This window comes from Elephas maximus, chromosome 21 (assembly GCF_024166365.1).
Source record: "Elephas maximus indicus isolate mEleMax1 chromosome 21, mEleMax1 primary haplotype, whole genome shotgun sequence".
Lineage (NCBI taxonomy): Eukaryota > Metazoa > Chordata > Mammalia > Proboscidea > Elephantidae > Elephas > Elephas maximus.
In genome coordinates, this window is record NC_064839.1 from 59,099,788 (window position 1) to 59,120,062 (window position 20,275).

General features: G+C 42.0%; 1 pseudogene; it reads right to left on the reverse strand.

The window, feature by feature from the left end:
* Positions 1–6,130: 6,130 nt before the first annotated feature.
* Positions 6,131–6,569, reverse strand: LOC126064611 (immunoglobulin heavy variable 1-2-like; annotated as a pseudogene).
* Between the last annotated feature and the right edge of the window lie 13,706 nt (positions 6,570–20,275).

Here is a 20,275-nt window from a genome sequence, read left to right on the forward strand (position 1 = left end):
CCTCTGTAAGAGAAAGACTGCATTTTCTGCATGTGAGAATGTTTTTCCTATTATAATACAACTTTTGAATTAACACATATCAAGGACAGGCACAGAATCATAAAAATAGAAAGATTCCCTGGGGAAAACTCTAAGATGCAGAACAATCCCCAGACAACAACAGGAAACCAGCCCTTAAACTCTTCTACACCTACCCCTGGTTCTGAGTCCTGTGTTTCCCTGGTCATGAGCGCCCCCTGACCCCCAGTCCCCTCCCTCAAGAGAGGTTTGTGTCTGAGCTCACACTGAATCCCCCTCACTCTGTGAGTTGCACAGTAATACAGGGTCATGTCCTCGACTTTTCAGCTGTCCATTTGCAGATACAGTGTGTTTTTGCCGTTGTCTCTGGAGATGGTGAACTGGCCCTTCATGGAATCTGCGTAGTACTTACTACCACCAGTAGGGCTAATTTGTCCAACCCAATCCAGCTCCTTCCCTGGTGCCTGTCAAATCCAGCTCATCTAGTAGCTAAAATACTGAAGGTAAATCCAGAGGCTGCTCAAGAGAGTCTCAAGGATCCCCCCAGGCTGCCTCACCTCTCCCCCAGACTCCACCAGCTGTACCTCACACTGGACACCTGCAAACACAAAGACATCCTGGACAGTAAAATAGTCAGAAATATAGATATTTACCTTAACAGACTTCACATTATTTGCATATTAATGAGACAGAATATTTCATTGTTCCACTCCTAGCCCTGCCTAAGAAAGAGAAGATAAAAGACACAAGGACCATGTAACAATGGGACATTGAGGGTACAAGTCCTAATCCTCGGTGATATATGTGTCCCCTGCATTGTAATAAACCCTGTGAAGATAGAGCTCTTACTACCTGATGGAAACAATACGCAGGGGGCATGCTCTTTCTTGTGACTCCACCTTTGAGTGGTTCAGAGACCACCTGAATGTTTTCTGAAACACAACGGGGCTGTGATGACTTCATCCTGGTCTCCTCAGGGACCATCCACAGCACATGAGCAACTCTGAGCGAAGCGCTGTTCTCATCACACGGGAGTGTTCTGCAATACCCATAGGCAGCTGAGAAATCTGCTCCTCAACTGGGACAAACACCCACAAGCCCCTGCCTGGGTGTTCTGAGCCTCAGTCTGTTCAATAAAAAAGACTCTTGGTTCTCAGCTCAGTCCTGTAATGAGTCATTCTGTGCCATGCTTCTGATATCACCGATAGTAGGAATAATATGAGGTTCTTGTTAACTCAGCTGTTTCAAAATATTTTCCAGGAATCTGTGTTCTCAGCAAGATTAGGTCTTACTCCTAAACTCCACATAACACAATTTTGTACTGTATTTATGTATATTCAGTTCAGCCCCATCATTCCTCATCTTTACTAGTGGATTTGAGATAAACTTGGATGTGTATACCTGCCACCACATTTGACCCAAACCCTCACACACTCAGTCCAGGTGCCGTGATCTGGGTTTAACATCCGAATGTCTTATTCCTGTGATCAGTGTCTCTCTCATCATCCTGGACCCACTGAACTAATTGAAACAGCCTGTCCTCCAGATCCTGTTACTTCCGAAACTTGGTGCTCATTGCTTTATTTTTTAGGTAAATACTCCTGAGAGAATAGGATATAGAAACACCAGCAGCCCTTGTCAAATTCTTATTTTATATCATTTTTTGAAAAAAGGAAAACCCAGATGCATAGAAGAAAAGCCTCCCTAGCCTTCCTCTGCACCTGCCCTGGGCTGGTCCCCTGAGATTAGTGAGTCCTAAGTGCCCACTTCAGTCCAGCTGCCTCCTTGCAGGGAGGTTCTGTCTGCTTAGAGTCCCTTCACTTGGCACCATCTCTATACACCATGACCTCAGAGGTGTCTAGGGGGCTTTGGGAGCTCTGGAGACATCCAGAGACTGTGCTCCACTGGGGCATTCCTTGCTCTTTGGGCATTTGTATGACACATGGTAGAGGCTCTAGTGACACTTCTTGAACTGTAATTCCTTCTATGTGCGGGCACTTGATTGTGTTGATTTGGGGCCAGATATCACGTGATACAATCAATGGTCAAGTCCATCCTAACTGCCATGAGGCACCTTGATGCTTTATGCAAAATCTCCAAACCTCAGGTTCCCCCACCTTGAAAGACGCAGTCAAGCTATTACCTTGGTGTAAGTTTTTCCAGGGCATGATCTACTACATGGATCTGAGGTCACACATAACTCTGTGGGGTCCTGTCCACTTCTCAGGCTCCCTCACTTTCTCTTCCTCATTGTCACCAACCGTACCTCATGGATGACCTACAGGGAAAGAGTAATTAGAAGCGCAAGGACCAGTTTGTCGCAGACCCTGCTCACACACCTCCATCACGTAGGGGAAGGCATTTCTCTCAATCCGAGTAAAATGCTGCTATAAAGCAAGCATGGCGATTGGAATTGAATTTTGTGAATGGAGTATTAAACACATTCCCGTCATTGGCATCTAGACCTTACATTGTACATACATTAGTTTCTGATTCCATCATTAGTTCGTCTTCCTGCACTCATTTCAAGATCAACATGTAGACCGGCACAATGCCAACAGCAATGGTGAGTGGGGAAACTCAAATGTTTATAAAAAGTGGCCACAGTACACGGAGTTCCCAGATGCAGGCCTTCTAGAAGGGATTGGATCCAACATGGACTTATGGACTGGGGGCCTAGAGTGCTCATTTATACGAGTTCCTGTCCTTAGAGCCAGTTTGTCCTTACAGGTTGCTGTGGACACGAAAGTTCATTTCCCAGCCCCCCTATGGGTTTTGGGGATATTTCAAGTCCAATGTAACGTTTGCAGAGCATGGAGTGACCCTTATGTCACCATTGATGCAGGAGCCATGTCCCCATTCCTCCGTGTGCCAAGGACCGCTGAAGCCATGCTCACCCAGGTAATCGTTTCCAGATATTGACTGGAATGCAGGACCACCTGACTTGTTCAAGTTTAACCACAAGAATATCTATAAAGTCCACCCACAAACCAGTTTAAGTACAAGCCACTGTGTGATAAAATATTTTTAAATGGGGTGTGAATGGCACAAACTGGAGACACTTGTGTTTAAAGACCGGCCTCAGCCAGAGTCTTGAACTCACTGAGGGAAGGATTAGACCACTCAAGCCGTGCCACATAAAGCCCCTCCCCACCAAATGGTAACTAACTCTCTCCTGAGTTTCCCATAACATGGCTACAGTGTTTCCCGCTCTTTGTCATACCCTACTTCCTGCAGAAACTGTAACAATTGTGTGAGACACAGGCTTGAGACTTGAAGGCTGGGCTTTAGTCAGTACTTCCATCACTACGAATGTTGCCCATATGTTCTCATTTCTTTTCCAGAGGTTGTCAGATCCAGACACACAATAAGTAAGAATGCCCAATTGCAATGCTAAACTTTATCAGCCAAATGCTCAAATAGTTTATACCACCCTGGGACACTACACTGTGTAAAAACCAAACCCATTGCCATCAAGTCAATTCCAACTCATAGCGACACTGTAGGATAGAGTAGAACTGCACCATCAGGTTTTCAAGGCTGTAAATCTTAACAGAAGCAGATTGCCACATCTTGCTCCCAATATGTGGCCATTGGGTTTGATTCGCTGACCTTTCTGTTCACAGACAAGTGCTTTTAACAACTGCGCCACCAGGGCTCCTCTCCATACTACGTAGAAGGGTGTATTATTATTTGAAATAGAATCATAATTTAGTGTTTAAAACATAACTTTATTGTTTAAAATTTTTATTGTAAAGTTTATGGTAACCACCAAAAATTTAATAAAATAAGAAATGAACAATAAGTCAATAGAAAAGCTATATGTGCTACCATTGAAGTGATTAATTAAAGAAAATGTTAGCAGAAAAAAGAAGAAAAAAGGAGCAAACAATCTAACCAATGGCAATAACTAGCCAAATGTGGATTTTAATGCAAGGGTATAAATAATAATGTTACAATTAAAAACCTAGGTTGTCATATTAGTTTAAAAAATAAGTTCCAGATATATTCCATCTATGAGAAAGCCACTTTAAATATAAACACATAGAAAGGTTAAAGGTAAAAGATGAATAAATACTTAACAGCAATACATGGACTAAGAGAAAGTTAGAATAGCAGTATTAATTTCAGACAAAGAGGACATAAAAGAAAGGAAGACTACAGGGATAAAGAGGTACCTTCCATAAGGATAAGGTGATGAATTCTCCAAAAGATATAAAAACCCTGACTAATGGAACTGAAATAGGAAATAGAGACATCTATACTACACTTAGATATTTCAACACTCTACTCCCTGTGACTGATGCAACAAGTAGGAAGAAAATATGTAGAGATACAGACGACCTAGTAGCAGTATCAACCTACTTTAATAATTGCAATTTACAGATATCTAGTGAGGCATTGATGGTTCAATGATAGAATTCTCTACGCTCGTGTTGGAGACAAAATTTGATTCTCAGCTAATGCACCTTGTGCTCGGCCACCACCCATCTGTCAGTGGAAGCTTGCATGTTGTCATGATACTTAACAGATTTCAGCAGAGCTTCCAGACTAATACAGACTAGGAAGAAAGAGATGGCAAACTCCTTCTGAAAATCAGCCATAGAAAACCCTCTAATCCCTGGTCTGGAATGTCTTCTTCATTTGTCTCCTCTCTCTGGTACTTCTGCCCAGTGGGAGATTTCCCATGTGGAACATCATCCTTATCGGGCTAAACAAAAAGGGCATGAGTGCAAGCATGATCGGCTCTCTGGTTCCATGGATATTCATCTTTGTTGGGGCGTCGACCAAGAGCATCAGCATGAGTGACAAATATCTTCTGGCCAATTGGTCAGCTTCTGCCTTAGTTCTCGCACCAAGATATGAGAGCTTCTGATTTTCCAATCTGTGTTCCTCCAGGCACCCAACCACACTGCCAGCCCATTGGCCTACAATCCAATCTGCAACCAGTCATGGAGATGGTGCAAGACTGAACAATATTTTATTCTGTTGTGCATGGGTTCCCCGTGAGTCAGGGCCGAGTCAATGGCATCTAACAACCACAATAGAGCATTCAACTAAAAAACAGAAGAATATACAAACCGTCACCAACCAGGAGAGAAAAGTCCTGGCCATCTGCTCCTGCCCCCATAAAAATTACAGCCTTCAAAACCCTATGGGGCAATTTTACTCTGCCTTCTAGTGTTGTTATGAGTGGAAAATCAGCTCGGAAGCACACAACAACAATGTGAAAAGAAAATAAATAAATATATATATATATATATATACATCAACTAATCAACTCTTATATCACTACCCCCACCCAATGATGTTCACGTACACACGTGCACATCTATTCATATATATACTGCATGAACAGAGAATAGAAGATAAACAAATGATGTTCTCAGTAGAGGGAGAAATAGAAAAAAATTCAAATTTCATTCATGCTAAAAAAAATCATTTGCACCTATGATTAGAACTGAAAAAAGTATATTAAAAATACACAACAAACACCATAATAAAAAGTGAAGTGATGTAAGCTTGCTCTGAAGATGGAGAATAAGACCAAATGCTTGCTGTTTTTGCCTACCAGCAGTATGGCAAAAGAAGAAAATAAAACAAATAAGTAAGGCTTTGAAATAAAAGGCATAATTAACAGACTTTGTGAGCTTGGCTGCAGAAAATATACTAGGGAGAAAATATGAAAACATTAGTGAGTTCATTAAGTTGGATCTTTGCAGTAAAGTTCTGTGTACAAACTCAGCTATGTCTCAGGCCTGTGAAAAACTAACATTACAATGCTTTTGGGTAATCTATTGGGTGATGAAGGCTGATCCAAGAGCATCTCTTCCCTCCTGTCAGGAGACACCAGCTAAAGCAGCCAACCCTCATCTCTTTTTCCAGACCCCATCAAGGACTCCCAAACTGCACAGCTTCAAAGGTTTTTCAACTAGAGAGGACAGCAGAGGGCCAGAGAGAGAGAAACCCTACCAGCCAAAAGTCACAGCTTTGCCACATAGCCCAATGCTCCCAACTTGGCCCATCCATTATCTTCCCACAAGGAATAAAAAGAAATAAGAAGGGGACATTTGAAAGTCTCCCAACTCCTGCTATCCTCAGGATGTGGTTATCACACCGTGTCTCTCACACAGTAATACACAGCCATGTCCTCAGGGCTCAGACTTCTCAGCTCCATGTAGGCTGTGCTTGTGGATGTGTCTCTGGTCATGGTGACTCTACCCTGGAACTTCTGTGCGTATCTCGTTCCACCATTGCTGGGGTTGATCCATCCCATCCACTCAAGCCCTTGTCCAGGGCTCTGCCGCACCCAATTTATAATGTAGCTGGTATCCAGAAGCCTCGCAGGAGATCTTCACTGACGCCCCAGGCTTCCTCACCTCAGCTCCAGACTGCACCACCTGGACCTGGGAGTGGCCACCTATTGAAACCAAACAGAGGTGGATGAAATCCAACTTGGGTAGTCACAGCCCCCTCCTCATACCTTAGAAAGGGGACCCCTTACCTGTAGCTGCTGCCACCAAGAAGAAGATTCTCCAGCTCCAGTCCATGGTGACAGAGCTGTGTTCTCAGGGCTTCTGTTGGGAGGGGCACGGTTGCTGAGTGATGCTTTGGGGACACAGACATACGCATATTTATCCTACCAGACCTCACATTCTTTTCATATTCATGAGGGAGAATATTGCAACACTTAGGTCTGGGCCCAGCCTGGGAAGTATAAATAAAAGACACAACCACCCAACCCAGGGAAGCTGAGGATGCAAATCGAGGGGTGTTGGTTCTAAAAGTCTGTTTGAGGACATAGGTCCTCTGCCACATCCTTGAATTCTGTGTGTGCGGAGCCCCTCCCACTGAGGAATACAATTTTTTTTTTTAGTTAGGAAAAGAGGAAACAAAACAACCACATACTTGGGGCGATTTCTATTTCTGTCTGGAATCCAGGAATAAGCAAGGATTGGAGGTAAGAAACCAAGGTTTCCCTCTGGATGTGACCCTGTATAGGCACTGCTATACCCCAGTAAAGTTGTGAGAATGAAATAGGGCCTGCAGGAAATAGATGTCTACGACATCATCATTTCTTTTAAGCCCTTATTTTATTACAACAGCTTTTAGAATTTCCAGAAAAACAAGGGGGGGAGGGGCTTCTGATTATGGAGAAAGGTGGTAGGTTAATCCTAACAATGGATTTCAAAATCAAAAATAAAGAAAACAATTTATGGTACACTAGTATTCTATTACAAGTAGATATGAAATTTCTAATATCCATTTATAGAGCACTTCCCCAGTCTCTTCTGCCTTGTCATTACACCAGAGAATTCTCATATAATTTGGATAATAGATTGTAGCTTTTAGCCAGCCACTCCCCTTTTTGTCTTCTAAAGTTGGTATGAATATTTAAGCCATACTTTTTTTAGATTTGCTTTTCTCTTTCTCTTCATCGACGGGTAGAGGTGGGGGTGGGGCACATGTAGGCAGGACCAACAGAACAAGTTTTTGACCTCAATATTAGCCCAGTCAAGGGAAGTTCCTGTTGAGCCCTAAGACGAAGCCCCTGATCCTATCAGAAAACCTTCCCACCCTTCTTGCCTCCCCTGGGGCCTCCCTTGTGCTCAATGGATCCTGAGCTCCCTCTGCAGGCTGGCCCCCTCCCTATAGGGGAGGTCTTTGCAGGGCTCATACTGTCATCCCCTCTCTGGTCTGGCACAGTAATACATGTCCAGGTTCTGCGCTCTCACGCTGCTCATTTCTAAGTGGAAAACAACATTGCTCTCGGCAGCTCTGCGTAAGTGGTGGGTGGGTAAGTGCCCGTGGTGGTCAGCACCAAGTAGCCAACCAGCTACTCCACTGTCCCACTCCCTGCCCAGGCCCTGACCAAATCCCCACTCACCGCAGACCACTCAGTTGCATCAGCCACCAGGTATGGGTCAGAATGCCCTGGGCTGGGTCCCAGGAAGGTGATATGGACTTGGTCGTAAACCTCAGGGGCCAACCTCACATCTGACACACAGCCACCTGGCAGGGACAATGGGACATCAAGGTAAGGCCGTGAGGGGGGAGAAGATGTGAGGGCTACCACATTCAGGGCTATCCAGGGAGTCTGAGTGAGGGTCCCAGTGCTGGGTCCTGGTCCTGAGATAGGGACCCCATCCCATGAGTGCATAGGCAGCCTGACCTGTGCAGTGTGCATCACTGCCTGGGCTGACCAAGCCCCCATATATGTGGGGGCAAATCCCAGATCGTGTTGGTCACCCTGTGCTGGAGAACTGGGCCACGCAGTCCTCAGGAGGACTTTGACTAGTGTGGGGTTCATAACTGAGAGAAAAAAGAGTCAATTGTTCTCCACAACCGGAGTGTGTCATGGCTCAAAATGTTAAGGAAACAGAACGAACACACAAACGATCATCCACAACTACTAGAGCAAATATTAAGAGGTGCTGATTATGCCCTTAATTGTGGTAGGTACTTTACAACCGAATCTCCTTTAATGACAACATTCATTCCATACAACACGTTCTATCATTACCACCCTTTAAGGGTAAATGCAGAGCAGTGGCACCATCCACTGAGTTGCACACAGACCTGTGTGTTGGCATAGCTAATGCACACCATGGAGGTTTGGTTCAGGATGGGTCTTGGTGGTGCCTGTGTAATGTCACCTCATTTGTGCTAGAAATTTCCACACGCATCATACAGAGAGGATGAGAAGTACTTGTGTGTCTGCATCTGTCTCTGTGTGTGTGCACGCATGCACAAATGCATGTGTGTGTTTGTGCCTGCATGTGCTGATGTGCATGATCTGTGTCTTTGTGTGCACATATATGTGTGTACCCATGTATGTTTGTGTGCATATGTGTGTTTATATTGTGTCTGACTGGTAGTGGCCCATGTACATGAGCCTGTGTGTGCCTGTGTGTGCCTTTGTGTGCTTGTGTGTTTTATGTCAGTGTATATGTGTGCCTTTGTGTGCATGTAGGTGCATGCTTGTGCGTGTGTGTGTGTTCATATACATCTGCCGTCCTGTGTCTAGGTACAGAGTTATCACGTCACGTGTGCTCCTTGTTGTGGACAGAAGTCAGAAAAGTGTGAGGACCCTGGAGGACCTGTTCCTGAGGAGGGAGCTTTTGTGTGTGATGAAGAGTACAGACTCCGGATGTGGGGGGAGACCAGACCCTGGAATCAGGACAAGCCACCACATGGTCATCACCCATGTCGGTCCCCTCAGCACTCAGTGCAGCCCCTAGGGAATCATGGCAGATTCCATGGCAGGTTCTCTGGTCACAGTCTGAAAAGAGCAGGGGAGCCCTCCTGGCCCAGGGAGAGTGGGACACAGGCTGGCATCTGGAGTGTGGTAAGTGAGTGCAGGGTGAAGGGTGGCTTCACCAGCACATCCCAAATGTGCTCTCCACTTACAAGCTGTGGCCACTCCAAAGTGAAATCCCATAGCAATGGAACAACCCTGGTGTCACTCTAAAACTTGTACAAACTGTCCAAAAACACACAATATATGAACAGCTACACTCCACTGCCTTTGTAATTATTTGTCTGAGAGCCCACGGGATTTACCTGCATTGGGCTGGTCATGTGGATGGAGAGCACGGCTGGCCACTGTCCCCACAGTCCATGTGGGTTTTGACCCCCTTTAGAAGGCCTGGGTTTGTGGCCTTACTACACTGCTGTCACTTTTCTCACACAGTTGAGATTCCTCACTCATCATTGCTGTTGCCATTGTCCTGGTCTACACGATGATCTTAGAAATGAGTGCACATTAGACAAACTGATGAAAGGTCTGGAAGCCAATGATCAGAGTATGTTTAATATTCAATCCACTGGGCTCAAATTCCAGCTGCAATGCCTGTTTTTATGGTAGCATTTTACATGGATTGAAAAGGCAGTCCGTAGTTTCTGTTATTGCTCACGTGGATAAGATCCATTGACAAAGACCATTTACTGAAATGACCATTTCCCTCTTTCTGCAGTGCTATGTGAGCCTTTTCTGAGACTATATATTGTGCTCCTTTGATCCATCTGCTTTTTCTAAAAAACCAGTCTTCCTAGAGGTTTATCAGTTTTATGAGTCTTTACAAAGAACAAATACTTGGCTTGGATTGCTTTGTTTCTTATACAATTGTTTGCTAAATTTTTGATTTATATTTCTATATATATATGTTACTCCTTTTCCCTACTTCTCTTAAGCTTAATTCACTTTCATTCACCAGATTCTTAAAAACGAAATTTAAGTAATTGATTGTCAGTCTTTCTATTTATTTTTAATATTTTCCCTTAAACCTACAGATTTCCCTGTAGCATTATATTACCTTTATTCCATGAGTTTTGGTGTTTGCTATCATCATCACTCTTATTTTCATTCAGAATTCTCCTTTGGTCCAATGAATTATTTCAAAGGCTATGGTTTAATATGCAGGTGGGTTTTTCAATTATATTTGCATTCATTTCTAGCTTAATTCTATTGTCATCTAAGATCACTGAGAGGAGAGACATTTGTTTCCTGCAGGTCGTTCTGCTAAGGAGAAGATTATTTCACTACGAGAAAAGTTTCTCAACATCATTAACTACCAAAAACAATCAAGCATTATAAATGAACATTAATGCTTTACAATTAGAAAAACTGCCTGGATCTCCTTAACATGAGAGTAATTACTATGCCCTGCGACTGGGGGACTCTATGCAGTTACAGACAACAGCAGGATCTGTGGGGTGTCGTTCTGCACCTCACCCAGGACTGGTTGAGGTCCTTGTAGCAGAGACTATGGGTGCGACCCTTGGAATGCATGACCTCACAAGTAGACACTGACTGCTCCCTGGTGTTCACCCTTGGGGAAGCTGTCTGTAGACTTTGCGCAGTCAGGCCAAGGGACCAGAGAGACCAGAGAAGGGAGGAAAGGGCAGATTTCAGGGGTCTGAGGCCCAGGAATGATAGGGGATATTTGGCCAGTTGAGAGTCATTTATTATTCTGCCAGTGGCTTTAGTCTCTCCTTGACCTCCCACAAATGAGTCACCAATAAGGGAACCTGGTCCTTCCCTCTATCATGTTGACTAGCCCCACCTTATATCTCTAAAACATCAAATCCAATTTGAGAAGCTGGCTGAAGAAATATAAACATAATATCTAGACCAACCTCTCCATCTGGTCTCTCTCTACTCTGGCTCAGTTGAAATTTATGTGATGGCAGGGCTTTTTGTTTTGTTTTTGTTTTTCTTCTTATGTCAGGTGAGGCCCATCACTCTGTGCCACTTGTGGCCCCTACTGTCTACTGCAGTGCCACTCACTGACAACACAAGGAGAGTCACATGTGTAATATGGAATCTTCCAGTATCCACAGTAAAACAATTAAAAACAAATGAGAATAATGGTAATAATACATCTCATTTAACCCACTATATCAAAAAATTATTACTTTGCATGTAATCTTAAAAAATGAGAAATTCCACAAATTTTCCTCACACTGAGTTTTAGAAATCTGGTGTGTATTTTTCACTACAGACCTCTATTTGAACAGCACATATCTAGGCCTGACTACATCTGTCTCACCACCTGAGCAGACTGAGAGGCCTGCGTCCACAGGGGTGTCTTCTTGCCTCTCTTACCAGGACACTGAGACTAAGTCTGGCAAGAATAGAATGTTGAACTATTGCTTTAATGGAACACACATATTTCACTGAATAAACATACAAGCCAGAAGCAACAATGGCTGGAGGGATTTCTCCAGTGCAGGGAAAGGCCTGTGAGGGCAGGAAGTAGATTGTCCTCTGCTTTTTCTTCCCAAACAAAGGAAGAGTTGGAAATGGCTCAATGTTTGACTCATAGATTGTCAAGCTGAGGACAAAGTCTGCTTCCTTGTTTCTAGAGTTCTGTGAGGTGATGGTGAGAAAGCAGGAAGTGAAGGACAGTCCTTGAGAAAATTTTTTTTCAAGACCATTATCCACTTTTTTTTTTATTATTATCCACAGACCCCAGCAGGAAGTCCCTACCTGTCCTTCTCCTGCACCAGCCCTGGGCTGGTCCCTGTGCATGGTGCTCCTGAGCACCTTCTGCAGGCTGGCCTCCTCCCTGCAAGGAGGTTTGTGTCTAGGACCCCCTCACTCTGTGTCTTCAACAGTGCTCCACAGCCATGTCCATGGATTCAGGTTGCCCATTTGCAGGTACAGTGTGTTCCTGCAGTTATCTCTGAAGGTGGTGACCTAGCCCATAATCTGCCATAAGGCTGTTGCTAGAATTTCTTACCAAACCAATTCATTCCAGCCCCTTTTGCTGGAATGTTCTTACCATCTATACTACCTGAATCTCTGGTTTCAAAAAGAATAAATGAGGCAAAAGAGGAGGTTATTGATAAACGCATTGTCCTTACTTAGTGCAGATGGTTAACGTGCTCTGTTGCAAAACAAAAAGTTGGAGGATCAAGTTCACAGAGGTGCCTGAGAAGAAAGAACGACCTGGTGATCTACTTCCAAAAAATCAGACATTGAAAGCCATATGGAGCACAAGTCTACTCTGATATGCATGGCATTGACATGAGTCAGAGTCAACTTGAAGGTTACAGGCTTTTATTGAGGAGATGCTATACACTAGATCCTATCACAGCACGTCACTGCTATCCACAGTACCACCTATCTCAGCAAATACTGCTTTGAATCAATTCCTGCGTTTGTGGTGGTGTTTGTATCTAATCAGCATAAGCATCATCCAGAAGGTTACACACACCTGGAACAAGGATTTGTTCACAGGCACTATGAGCTAGACTCACTTCACATGTGCCAAGCGAACGCAACTGCTCTGTCCTTGCAGAGTTCAGCTTCTGTGTGGCAGCTGGTGATTTGCATAGTAATGCTCTGTAATGACCTCATATCTCAAGCTGCCCATTGCAAATTGTAGCTAGAGTGGCCCCAGGAATGTTTCAACTTACTCAGAAATGATGGGTGTGGCTATCACGGCTGGGGGAAACTTTGTGGTCACTTCCCTGTCAGATCTGTGCTTGACCCAGGCTGCTAGTACAAGTGTCCTCATCAAACCCACTCCCACTGGGAGGAGTTGCCTGGAGGGCTGGCATCTGTGGCTTGGCGGACACCCACAGCAGTACGTGGAGGCAAGAAGTGGCAGAGGAAGAAAGCAGCATGGGGACCCCAGTCAGACAGGCAGTCTACACAAAGCATCCTAGCCACTGTGTGGCCCACTGTGCAGAGTGTGAGGCCATGGAGACCTGCAAACGTCTGCGTCTCTGCCCCCAGAGTCTTGAACCATAGATTAAATAAGCATCTTCGCCCCTAGGAATATATCTCTGAAACATGTGGGCAGTGATCTCTAATTATCTGCTTGAGAAATGCAGGGCACTGTGGATAACAGAGAAACTTTGTAATAAACACATCGGAGGCTATATATTAATTTGGGGTATTGTGCTAATATGAGCTGAGGAGGCAAGTGTGAAATCTGTGTTGTGGTGAGAATTCCCCTCAGACTCAGGAAGTAGGGTTTTCTGGGTGAATACATGGGGTAAGCCTTGCTGTGTGCTCCTGGGAGGAGGAGAAGGCCACATGGGACCTCCAGGTAGAAAATTACCAATGTTTACTGCTGCTGGACCACACACTGAGAAAAACTGAGAGCAACACAGAATGGAAAAGTTGCAGTGGCTCAACTGAGTGCCAATCTTCACAGGATGTTCCTGTGAGGCCAGGTGGCTAGCTGGTCAGGTGAGTGATGTCACACACCACCATGAGGCTCCCACAGCCAGGGAGCACCCATGTTATCTGGGCACTAATGGAACCCTGTAGAGACTGGGATAGGGACAGAGATCACCACCAAAACTCTGTCTAGAGCCATATACCCTCTCTTCCCTACGAAATCCTTAATGTGCAAGAGAAGGGCACCAAAAGAGAAAGCAAAGCTCACTTGTGGTAATCCACTGAAGCTGAGGAGACAATAGATGGTGTCGAGGACACTCTATCCTGCAGGAGGGTCAGGAAGTCCTGTCAGACCCAGGGTGGCTTCTGGAGGAGGAACAGGGACACTTGGAAGGCCATACCTCAGACCCAAAGTTCGCAATGCCTGCTTAAGAATGAGGCTCAGTCAGAAGATCATAGAAAGCCACAATCTTAGCACAAACTCCACCACAACACCGAAAACCATCAAATAAAATAACACTGGAATACACCTGGGAGCAATGAAAAGGCAGATTCTCTCTGGAGAGCACAAAGTAAAGACTAAAAGCCAAGAGAAAAGGAAAAATAACAACAACTGTGTATCTCTAGAGAAAACTGAAGTCTCTGATGCTCAAAGTAAAAAAGAACTTCTGCATGTGTAACCAAGGAAACAATAAAATCCAAACCAGACACAATTACATTCACACAAACCTTCACAATAAAGTCCTAGCAATGGTAGAATATGATCATCTCCATGCAGAGAAATAGTTAAATAGTTACAGTAGATAAATAATAAAAAATAAAATGCCATTATCTATTATTCCTTACAAAATAGCTGGCTTTCAACCAACGTTATGGGCATTCCAAAGAGCAAGACAAAAGTGTTTGTAGACAAATTATCAAAGTGAGATTTATATACAACATATATATTGGAACTATCAAACTAAAAATGGAAGCTAAAGTAACTATTTTAAAAGCTCTCAAGGAAAGAGTAGACAGACTACAGTATTAGATAATCTCAGCGGATAGATGGAAACTATAAGAAAGAATCAAATGAAAATTCAAGAGTTAAATAAAGTCACATAGTAACAGAAATGATCAATGCTTTCAACAAGACCACCAGTAAACTTGGCACAGCTGTAAAACAAAATAATCTGTAACCTTGAAAATGTGTGAAAAAAACTTCTAAACTGAAAGTCAATGTGTATGGAAAACAGAACAGAACATCCAATAGCTTTGGAGCAATATCAAACAATTTAATGTAGATGTTATTGGAATCTCAAAGGGAAAGAAAGATAGAGAAGAAGAAATATTTAAAGAAATAACACATACTCACTTAATCATATCATATAAAACTTCTGAAAGATAAAGAAAAAGTAATAATCTGGAAGTATGCCAGAGAATACATTCCTCACAGTGGAACAGGAAAATTATTACAGCAGACTGCTCGTCAAAACCATACACACGCAAGAAGGCAATGAAGTGATATTTACTGTTGAAATAAAAACAAATTCAACCAGGAATTCCATACCTAGTGGAAACATCCGTTCTAAGAGACAGAGTCATGTCACCCATCCAGGCTGTCTTACTTTTCCTCCAGACCCCACCATCTGAAGCTCACAGGGGTATTCGCAGACACGTAATACTAGGGTTGGGGTGGGTTTGGGTAGTACGGGGATCAGGAGACCAATTGCCCAGTCTCTGTCTCTCTGTCTCTGTCTGTCTGTACGTCCGTTTCTCTTTATCTATCTATATGTATATATATACTCAAAAATATCCATCTAAATTTAAACTCCTGTTCAAATAAGTACTTAAACATTTTTCTGGTACCAAGTAACTTGAATAGACTTAATATGATCTATCTGACACTTCTAATAAAGAAGTATAATTATTGCTTATTGCTAAAGAATTCCATCTCCTGTTGTTCTGTTACCTTTAGGGAAAGTAACAAGGTCTGATCTTCAAACGCAAGAATTTCCCATAGACGTTAAAATTGTAATAAAGGAATATTATGAACAATTCTATTCCCACAAATTTGATATCTTAGATGAAATGAACCCATTCCTTGAAATACACAATCTAACAAACTCATACTGGAAGAAATGCGTAATCTAAATAAGCTTATATTTATTGAATATATTGAATGAGTAAACAATAACCTCCCAAAAAAGACAGGATCACAACCAGGTGGTTTCACTGGTAATTTCAATCAAACACATGAAGAAGAATTGCCATCAATCCTTCTCAAAGTCTTTCAAAAAAGCCGAAGAACACTTTGTACCTCATTCTATGGTGCCAGCATTATGCAAATACCAAAATCAGACGAATTCATTATTAGAAAGGAAATTACAGGCCAATAACTTTCATCAACATAAATTCAAAAATCCTCAACAAAACATTAGCAAATTGAAACTAACAATGTATTAAAAGAATTATACATCACAACCAGGTGCAATTTATCTCAAATAAAACAGTTGATGTAAAACTCTGAAAACAACTCAGCATTCATCACACTGAAAGACAAAACAAAGACACATTACGATCATAACAGTAATTGTAGAAAAAGCATTCAACAAAATCCAACACACATTCATGAAAAAAATTATCAGAAAACTGGGAATAGTAGACAACGTTTTCAACTTGATAAAATCACGTTTTAAAAAAGTTGCTGTTAACATCTTGCTTAATGGTGAGAAACTAGATCCTTTCATGCTGAGAATGGGAACAAGGCAAGTACGTCCCCTCTCTTTGTTATTCAGCTTTTTATTAGAGGTCCTAGCTAACACTGTTAGATAAGAAAATGCAATAAAAACTCTCCAGATTTGAAAGGAAGAAATAATAACCTGCTTGGTAAGCAGGTGTACGATTGTCCATGCAGAAAAATTCCAGAGCAACAGGGAGCCACTACAGTACAACTAACCAGATGAGTGGGGTGTTCATGGATACCAAAAAAAAACCCAAACCCATTGCCATCGAGTAGATTCTGCCTCATAGTGACCCTATAGGACAGAGTAGAACTGCCCCACAGAGTTTCCAAGGAGCGCCTGGCAGATTCGAACCACCAACCTCTTGGTTAGCAGATATAGCACTTAACCACTACACCACCAGGGTTTCCAAGTTTATGGATAGGAACATTTAAAATTATTAAGATGCCAATTCTCCCCAATTTGTTCTATAGGGTCAACTCAATCACAATCAAAATCTTAGCATGTCATTTTCTGAATATTAATACACTAATTCTACTCTAAAGTTAATATGTAAATCAAAATACCCAGAAAAGCAAATATATCACTAAAGAATAACAGAGTTCAAGGACTGACATTAGCTGACATCAAGATTTACTATAAAGCTACCGTGATTAAGATAGAATGGTATCGGATAAAGAGTAGACAAATAGATCAGTAGAACAGAATAGTGAGCCCAGAATTTTTATTGTTGTTAGGTGTCTTCAAATCTGTTCCAACTCATAGTCACCCTATGCACAACAGAAGGAAACACTGCCCGGTCCTGCACCATCCTCACAATTGTCATGCTTGAGCCCATTGTTGCAGCCACTGTGTCAATCCATCACGTTGATGGACATCTTCTTTTTTGCTGACCCTCTACTTTACCAAACATGTTGTCCTTTTCCAGGGTCTGGTCCCTCCTGATGACATGTCCAAAATGTGTGAGATGAAGTCTCACCACCCTTGCTTCTAAGGAGCATTCTGGCTTCTTCCAACACAGATTTGTTCGCTCTTCCAGTGTTCTTCGCCAACACCATAATTCAAAGGTATCAATTCATCTTCAGTCTTCCTTATTCATTGTCCAGTTTTTGCATGCATATGAGATGATTGAAAACACCATGGCTTGGGTCAGGAGCAACTTAGTCCTCAAAGTGACATCTTTGCTTTTGAACACTTTAAGACAGTCTTCTGAAGGAGATTTGCCCAATGCAATGCGTCTTTTGATTTCTTGACTGCTGCTTCCGTAGGCAATGATTATGGGTGCAAATAAAATTAAATCTTTGACAACTTCAATATTTTCTCCATTTATCATGATGTTGCTTATTGGTCCAGTTGTGAGGATTTTTCTTTTCTTTATGTTGAGGTGTAATTCATTCTGAAGTCTGCAGTCTTTGATCTTCATCAGTAAGTAGTTCAAGTTCTCTTTACTCACACAAAATGTAGTCAACCAATTTGTGACATCTGAACAACAGTGGTGCAGTGGAGAAAAGATAATCTCTTCAACAAACAGTTCTGAAACAGCTAGATGTATACGTGGAAAAAAAATGAATCTAGGCACAGAGCTTACAAATTAAGTCAAAATGTATCACAGAACTAAAGGTAAGAAATAAAACATTACTGCTTCTAAAATCTAAAGAAACGGAAAATTTCTGTGACCTTGGCTTTGGCAATGACTTTTTTACATTCAGCAGCAAAGGCATAATCAATAAAAGAAAAAAAAATGACCAACTGGTCTTCATTAAAATTAAGACTTTCTGCTCTGCAAAACACACTGTTTAAAAGAATGAAAGGACAATTCACAGAATGGGAGAAAATATTTGTAAAACACATATCTGATGAAGAATTTGTATCCAAAATATGCAAAGAACCCTGAAGACTCAACCATAAGAAAACAAAATGGGAAAACCATCCAAACAGGTTATCTCATTAAAGATATACAAATGGCAAGTAAGTATATGAAAAGGTGTTTAACACCATACGTTATTACAGAATTGCAAATTAAAATATAAATGAGTCACAACTAAACATCTATTAAAATGGTTATGATCCAGAACACTGACAAGCTTTTCAAACCCCAGAAACTACTCAGCAAACTAAGACGTAAAACACAGCTTTATGAATTATATCATGCCAATTGCCTGAGATGTCCCGTGAGATCACAGTACTAATCCCTCAAAACCAGAAATCTAATCCCAGGAGGTGTTTGGTTATGTCTAAGAAGTATCAGTAACTGTGCCCCTTATGTGCTTTATTTTATATATACATATATATATATATGAATATAAGTGCATGCAGTCACATAGATGCATATGCGTACACATATCCATATACCCACATATACACGCATTTATACATATCTACACATATATGCCTACATACCTACATATGTACACACACATATATATATTTAGGTTGTTTTTGCTGTTGTTTCAATATTATATATGCCATAGATATTACCTAAAGGACCTTTCTTCTTGTGTATTTTTACTGACATTTTTTACGTTCGTCAACCTGTGTACACTTCACCCTCATTCAATCTTACCTTCCCCATCAAAAAAATGACAAGTGTCTATTATCTAGTGAGTCAATCTCCCCTCCCTTGCCATCTTTAGTAATAACTAACAAACATTTTACTTGTACATGTCACTTAATAAAAGTGAGAACATGGAATATTTGCTTTTGTGTGTGTGATTGACTTATGTTCAACAGAATGTCCTGCAGGCACGGCCATTTTCCAAGATGTTTTCCAAACTCATTTTTCTTTATTACTGAGTTGTATCCTATTGTATGCATGTGCCACATTTTACTTACACATCCATTCATAGGTGGGAACTTAAGGTGTTTCCGTCTTTTTGCTATTGTTAATAGTGCTCTGATGAACATAGGCATGCATGTGTCTGTTTGCGTCACTTCTCTTAGGTCCCTGGGGTATATACCTAGTGATGGAATTCCTGGGTCATAGGGTGCCTCTACTTCTGGTTGTTGGGGAACCACCAGACTGTTTTTCACAACTCTGTGTCATTTTGCATTTACGCCAGCAATGAGTGAGGGCTCCAATTTCTCCACATCCTCTCCAACACAAGTGACTTCCTTTTCTTCTTATTTAATCTTGGTCCATTGTCATGGATTAAATTGTGTCCCCAAAAAATAGGTATCAACTTGACTAAGCCATGATTCTCAGTATTGTCTAATTGTCCTCCATTTTGTGACCTGATGCAATTTTCCTATGTGTTGTAAATCCTAGTCTCTGCCTATGGTTCATGAGGCAAGATTAGGTTATATTCAAGAGGATTACGGTGAGCTGAAACACCCTTACTCAGGTCACAGCCCTGATTCCATGAAAGGGGAGTTTCCCTGGGCTGTGGCCTACGTCACCTTTTATCTTACCAGGTAAAAATATAGGAGATGTTTACCAATTTCTGCAGCCTAAAATTGATTAAACCTGCAATAAAGATGCCTATAGGGTCACTATGAGTCGGAATCAACGAGAGGGCACTGGGTTTTTTGGGTTTCTTTTGGGGGGGTGGTTAATATTTACTGGTGATTGGAAGGTGAAAGTTGGTAGTCCGAAAATATGGCCTTGTTGGTAGAAATAATGCTGGAGATGGAGTGAGAGAATTTTGCAAGACAAGCGACTTCATTGCACATACTTTTCTCAACAACATCAACAGCTACTATACACAAGGACCTCACCAGATGGAGAACACAGGCATTAAAACAACTACATCTGTGGAAAGAGATGATGGAAAAGCATAATATCTTCTGTCAGACCAAGGCCAGTGGTTGACTGTGGAACAGACCATTAATTGCTCATATGCAAGTTCAAGCTGAAGCTGAAGAAAATTAAAACCAGTCCATCAGAGCCAAAATCTGACCT